The sequence below is a fragment of the Ailuropoda melanoleuca genome, chromosome 4 (assembly GCF_002007445.2).
Source record: "Ailuropoda melanoleuca isolate Jingjing chromosome 4, ASM200744v2, whole genome shotgun sequence".
Taxonomy (NCBI): domain Eukaryota; kingdom Metazoa; phylum Chordata; class Mammalia; order Carnivora; family Ursidae; genus Ailuropoda; species Ailuropoda melanoleuca.
The window spans coordinates 53,740,755-53,747,772 of NC_048221.1; the positions used below are offsets into that span (position 1 = coordinate 53,740,755).

Genomic DNA, 7,018 nt, shown 5'->3' on the forward strand with positions numbered 1-7,018 from the left:
GCAGGAATGAGATGAGGAGGGGATGAGATAGGTCGTGCGTGCAGAGGTTTCTGTGGTGAGATGTGGAGCCACTGGAGGCTTTCAGCAAGGCTGACGTGACCTGAATGCCTTAATCATGACCCCCATCCAACATTCTTGAGGTCAGCTCTCTTGCCAGGCCCTTCTACCCAAATCAGTTTGGATTGTGACAAATAAATTATGAAATGGCTTCACAGCCTTCTCTAAATGCCCCCCACACACCTATTTTAAGTATTGCCCATGGATTTTGTTTAGAATTACTGTCCAAGGTTTTGAAATCCTTTAAAGGTAAGTTCAGGCACAGTAATAAAGTATTATGTGACTGGAGGACCTGGAGGATAGGGGATGTCTCTAATTATTGATAAAGACATCTAGGAGTCCTTTGCTTTAAGAAAACTAACGTATATTGCACAACAATGTGAGTATACCTAACACTACTGCCTAAAAATGGTTAAGATGGTAAATTTTATGTTATGTGTTTTTTACCACAACTTTTTTTAAAAAAGTAATATTCATCATGTATGTGAAAGACAAATTTGCAAAGCACTGAATTCTTCAACTTGTTAAACTTTTATTTGTTCTTCAGGAAACTTACCATGAGTATATCACTACCATATGGAAAACTATATCATACCATTAAGAATAATAAAGAAGAATTCAATCCAAGAATAAAAAAAAGAGAAAAGAAAATGTATAAAACCACAAACCTGGGAAATGGACAAAGTTGGGAAAAACTACTCGTTTTAACACAAAGATTCTTGACGTGAGGGTTCTTGCGTCGGGTTGACCTAAGTACTAGTGTCCCTCTAGGGCACTAAAAACATGATTCACTTGATACGTAGCATTGCAGAAACATAACTAGCCTGGAGAGAGGGGATGGCGAGGGGCCTTCTGAGATGTCAAGTCCAACAAAGTGATAATAACTTTGAGATTTTGCTTATCTGCTCTAACCCCTCAAGGCCATTGCACAATATGAGTGTGCTTGGATTGGACAGGATTCCTGTGACACTATTCACATTCTATTTTCATTCTGGCAGTTGGTAACCTTTCTTCTAGGAAATGGAAAAAAACCTATTGGTGATACTCTGTTGTCCTGAGCATGTGAGGGCAGCAAGTCTACCCAGGGCAAACTGAGCAGAGGCAGGTGTGGCCCCTGGGCAATTTTTAGCAACACTCCCAGGCCTGATATTTGATGGTGGCCTGCAACTAGCTCTGTCAACCTGCCATGAAGATGACCTGCCCTTTCCCTCCGTCATTTGAGCCCTGGGTTTTTCCTGGGCAGGAGCTGACAGTGATGTCATCATCTCGTGATGTTGTTGGGTGACCTTGTTCACTGAGCTGGTTCCAGTCAATTCTCTTATATCCTAAAGTTGAACTGTGAAAAACACTATTGAGAACAAAGGACAGGGAGGGTCAAGACTCTGCAAAAGGGAAGTCCCCTGGTCCTTCTCACCTGATTTCCAAATACTTATCATGATCAGCTTTTATCTGACCCGGTTTCTAGCAATCCTCAGCCTAAAAAAACCATAAAGGAAAAACAATGTGAGAACAGATCAATGAGATTAGTTTTTAAATGTGGTGGACTCAGCAAGGCAGAAACTATGGACTCATAAAAACGACTTTGATCCCTGTTATAAAGACAGATAAGTATTTACAAGTGGTCTTTTTGCACTGTGGACCAACCACAGAGGCCTGAAAGGCAGGAGAAAGGAAGCACATTATATGGAGCTGCTGGTTTAATGAAAGGAAACAACGATGTACTGAACCCCTGCTGCATGCCAGGCCCTGAGCTTGGACGTCAGTTAAGCCTCAGCCCCTCTTCATGAGGTGGGCACTGCCACGATCCTCATGTCATGGAGGAGGAAAGAGGATCAGAGGGGCCGAGTCTGTTATTCAAGTAGGAAGTAGTGGTGCTGGAATAAGAACACAAAGTTTCTTGACTCCAAATCTGTATTCTTTACCTAATACACACAACGGGCGGCTTTCGGATACTATTACCAAGGGCTTATCAAGAACTCCGCTTGGGCTCTTTTCATCAGTAACAGAATTATCCCAGGCCTTGCCCCATCACACAGTGTTTGACCTGAAAGGACACTGTATAGATGAAGACACTGAGGCTCTGAGCAGGTAAAAGAATCTGCTCTGTGGAGTGGCAGCATCCGGCCTCAAATCCCCAACCACAGTCAACTACACGCAAAGGACAGAGTGCTGACACAAGCCATCTTGTCTGGAATGTGGCCTTGTCGACAATCTCATTTTAGCTTGACAGGATGTGGGCACAATCAGAAGGGCATTTTACCTTACAACTTGCTCCCTGGGGCCTAAACAGCATGTTGTTTTCTTTCCTTCTTTGCTCGTGGCAGCAACAGATACTGTTGGGTTGGAATTCCACAAACTGTTTAGACTTAAGAAAATAAATGACACAGAATTTGCTGGCCAATATTAATGCACACTGCAAACCAAGAGTTGCAAGTTGAAAAGCACAGAGCACAGCGCCACCTAGTGTCGACAATCAAGACAAGTAAGTTTAGGTGCTCTCGCTCAGCTAGAGGAAGCTCGAACAGCACAAACCTCTCAGCGGTAAAACTCTCCCCTGCATTTCCCTTCAGGTGAGGAATTGAGGCCAGAAAGGCTGAGAGGCTTGCCAAAATTCACAAAACAGGAGATGAGAGAGCCAAGTCCTTTTTGGTTTCCAACTCTGTGTCCTTTCCACTGGACCCAACTGAGGGGAAGAGAGCACAGTCATTTTGCCTTTTGTGAACATGGGCTACTAGCTTGTTCAGGGTCTAACTGGCAGCTGGCACTCAGAATGAAGACCCCTTCCTTTGAAAAGGAGAGTAACCTTGCTGGCAGTGATGACCTCCTGTAAGAACATGCCTCTTGCAAAGATCTTCATCCCTCTCCAGAAGAGAAGAAGAAACATGCAAGCGTCAGCCATGGTTCCTAGCCTTCATGGATGTGAAGTGCCCAGCATGCTATGAACTCACCCCCATCTGTAGCCAGGCACAAACAGCAGTTGCTCCATTCTCCTCTGCCAGCCTGCAGGAGGAAAGGCAAGGCTTGCAGAAGGTGGCTGCTTCAGACAGAGGCAGCCCTCTCAATCAAGATGAGTGGGAAACCATCCCAATAAACCCATTTTGGGTAAGAAAAAAAGAAAAAGAAAAGGGAAGTGACACAGCACAGGAGCAGAAGTTAGGGGATCGTACCGCTGCACAAATTACACCTTGCAGAACTCCAGGGACTACAGTGTGAGCAGCGCCTGCTAGAGTGAGTCACACAGTAGCCCCAGTTGAGGTCTTACTACTAGATGAGCTTGGACTTGCTTGTGGCCGTGAGCAGGTCTCTTTCGGAGTCCTTGGCCTCTTCCACCCCCTGTGTACCATGAAGGTGCTAAATTACATCTGGACCATAGAGGTCGCTAGGATCTGGTCCCTCTCTGACCTCATCTCCTCGGCTCACTCTCCTCCCGCCCACTGGCCTCCTTGCTGACCCTTGACCAGGTGAAATTGTTCTTGCCTCAGAGCCTATGCATGCATTCCAGCTGCATGGACCAACGACGTTTTGCCAATTCCCAATGGGACTGGCTCCCTCCAGCTCAGTAGATGTCTGCTCAAATGTTACCTGGTTGGACCTTTCTCAGAGCCCCTCTGATGTTCTGTCTTCTCTCCTGGTACTCTCATGCTCTGTTACCTTATCCTCCACGTCCTTCATAACACTTAGCACTGTGTACTCATTTTGTTTTGTTCAGTCCTCTATTGACAGAGTCTGGCACTTGGTAGACTTTGATCACTGTTTTTAATTGGTTGAATTAAATTATTTCACATTCATGATCCTCCTCCAAACTATCTAGGGAGAAAAAGAGTGGAGATAGTTGGAATAAGACGAATTGAGTGACCTTAGAAAATGGAACTAGCCTCCAGTAGTCTCCACTTCTGGCAATATCCTAGGCAATATCCTAGGCTGTTTATATAAATGCTTTCCACATCTTACAGCTGACCTTCTGGCATATGTAATTTGCCCAGCTGGTACATGGCACAGCTGGGATTTAAAGCCAGGTTTATGACTCTACCATACTTCCGGACTTTATGGTCAGTTTTCCAACCCACCAAGGGCAACTCTGTGGAGGTCCTGTCAACACCCAGAGCCCAGAGCCCCACAGCCTTGTAGGTGGGTGGGATGGAAGCCAAGAAAAGAATTCCTCTGGAGTAATCAATATCAGGAACTGCAGTGGGGCATGTTGCTTCCACATCCAGCAAGCTTCTAGAAGCAGCCAAGAAAATAAGAATCTACACGCTCTAGGTATTAAAAGTGAGCAATGGATCTAAAAGGAATTTAAAACACTTGGCCTTGGCTTCCTCATTTCTTAGTGTTAGTTTTCCATGTAAACTGATAACTAGTAAGGTATCTACAGTTGGCACATACTGCTATTCTCAGGTAAATGGTAATGGAGACAAGATGGCTAGGGCAAAAATGTGGGAAGCATTGTCCAGTTATATGGAGGACATCACAAGTATCTGAAAAACAGTGTGCCAAGTTTACCTTGAAGTGTTATTTGCCATGAATGGATAAAGAAGTTGTGGTGTCTATGTATATACGTGTGTGTGTGTGTGTGTGTGTGTGTGTGTGTATTATTCAGCCATAAGAAGGAAATCCTGTCATTTGCAACATGGGTGGACCCTGAGGGAGTTACGCTAAGTGAAATAAGCCAAAGACAAATACGACATGGCACCACTTATATGTGGAACCTGAAAGAAAGAAGTCAAACCCTTAGAGAACAGAAAAATGGTTGTCAGGGACTGGGGGCGGGGGAAATAGGGAGAGGTTGGTTAAAGGGTACAAACTTTCAGCTATAAGGTAAGGTCTGAGGATCTAACGTAAAACATGGTAACTAGAGTTGATAACCCTGTACTATGTAATTGCAACTTGCTCAGAGAGAACGTCAATGTTCTCACCAAAACAAAAACAAAAAACAAAACCCAACCAAATAAACAAAACGAAAAAAACTATGAGGTGATGGATGTGTCACTTAACCAGATGGTGAGAGTCTTTTCACAATGTATACATCTATCAAATCCCCACAATGCACACTTATGAATCTTGTAATTTTTTCAATAATACTCCATAAAGCTGGAGGCAAAAAAGTACCACTTGCCCCTTCCACCCATTGTGTTGTCACTGGTTTTCCTGTGACTCAATGACTCATCTAGCATATACTGAGGACAAACTCTTGGCCAGGCCCCATGCCAGGGGTTGTGAGTACACGGGTCCCTGCTCTTAAGCAGCAACCTGTCTGGTGGGGCTCGGTGTTCTTCACTCACATTCTGTAAGTAACCCACCTGCCTCAGAGCTCCAAGGACTCCAGTACCTCCTCTCAGCCTAATACCCTCCTGCGTAGCAGGTCCCACACCGAACTTCCAGAGGAGACTCCAACTACCATTAGGTCTAGTCATGGACCAAGTCTACGCTCCACCCACGCTGAGCAATGGCTTCAAATCAGGATCTCTACTCTAAGGTGTGTTCCAAGAAATTTTACCAATTATTAAGTAAATCAAAGGAGTTTTTTGTCTATAAATCAGGAGACTACAAGTCATCTTTAACTAACAGGCATTTTTTGTCTCCAGCTCCCATCCACCCTTTCCTCTGATTCCCTTTAGAGACCTACCCCCTCCATGTGCAGACTATACGGCTCAGCTGGGGATAATCTTGTCTAGTGCCAGGATGGGTGTGTGGCTCAGGCCTCGCCAGAGCCCTACATTCTCATGACCATGGTGACTGGCGGTGGACCAGCACATGAACTAACTAAGCGTGAGACCGCTGCTATTGGCAGGTAGGTTTAAAGCCTGATTTGCTACAGGGTAGAGCTTGCCCACATAGTTCACTGGAACTGAGTGACAGAAACACTAGCCAAGTCTCTTGATTCTGCCAGGATGACTCCTGGAATTTTCAGTTCCTTTCCCAGTCCAACACAGGTGAGCATTGCTCCATTGCTGGCAATTGCTCCCAGTGGAACATTCCTCTCCTGACTATAGGCTAAAAGCATTGTGGGCAATAGGTATTTTTGTAATAAAAGGGTGCATGAAACCAGTTTCTCTCTTGGTGTACAGAAAGATACTTAAAAGTTTATGCAGATCTTTAAAAAAATCACTACTTGAAATGTGTGAAAACTGTCCACTTGTAGCGAATGATTTTAGTCTAACTTGAGATACTCAAGTTACCTGGGTTTCAGTTTGGGCACATTTCATCTCAAAGATAAATGCACGGTCCTCCACTTTGTCCATCTTCCTTTACGGGAAGCAACGACAATTCGTAACACTCTCCCTTCAGGAAACCACCAAGACAGGGATCTAGGTATGGCATCTGCTTGAGAGGCTTCCAAAGGAGAGATGGTCAGAAGGCTCCTCCTGAGCTATGTGACACCACGTTGCAGACACCTCGTCACCAGCTCCAATGACCACAGGCTGTCCAGCTGGCTGGAGCTCAGTGCTCTACAGCCTGGGAGTCCAAGGCACGGCTCCGGGGTGCCCTCATATTGCATAAGCCCTCAGAGGGCAGCACCGTGCAGCCCTGGAGAGGAAGCCTTGATGAAGGCTGTGTCAGGATGCTGCCTGAGGCGCCCCTGTTGCAGGATGAGTCCCAGCACCAATCCTCCAGGCAGGTAGCCTGAACCACAAAAGGGCTCCCCAAACCCACACTGCCTCCTTCTCCTCTGTCTGGTAATATGCAAGCGGTTATCCTGCAGTTGAGCTTTTATTGCCCCTCCCTGTATCTTAGCAGCCAAGAAGTGGGTGGATGTTTATACGTTGCAGCTGAGTCTTAGTGGCACATGACGGTAGTGTTGCCAGATTTTAAGGCCCGTGGTTTCTAGAAAACTTGGTGTGTGAACAACAGCCCTCACTGCCAAAAGTTCTAGTATAATCTATCACTTCCAGGAGAAAAAGGAGAAAGATGACAAGAATAGAGTAGAAGTATCTAGGGTTTAATCATGGATATCAGAAGCCAC

At 45.3% G+C, this 7,018-nt stretch overlaps 1 pseudogene; it reads left to right on the forward strand.

Moving 5' to 3' along the window:
- Positions 1 to 2,970: 2,970 nt before the first annotated feature.
- LOC117801777 lies at positions 2,971 to 3,128 on the forward strand (annotated as a pseudogene).
- The last annotated feature ends 3,890 nt before the right edge of the window (positions 3,129 to 7,018 follow it).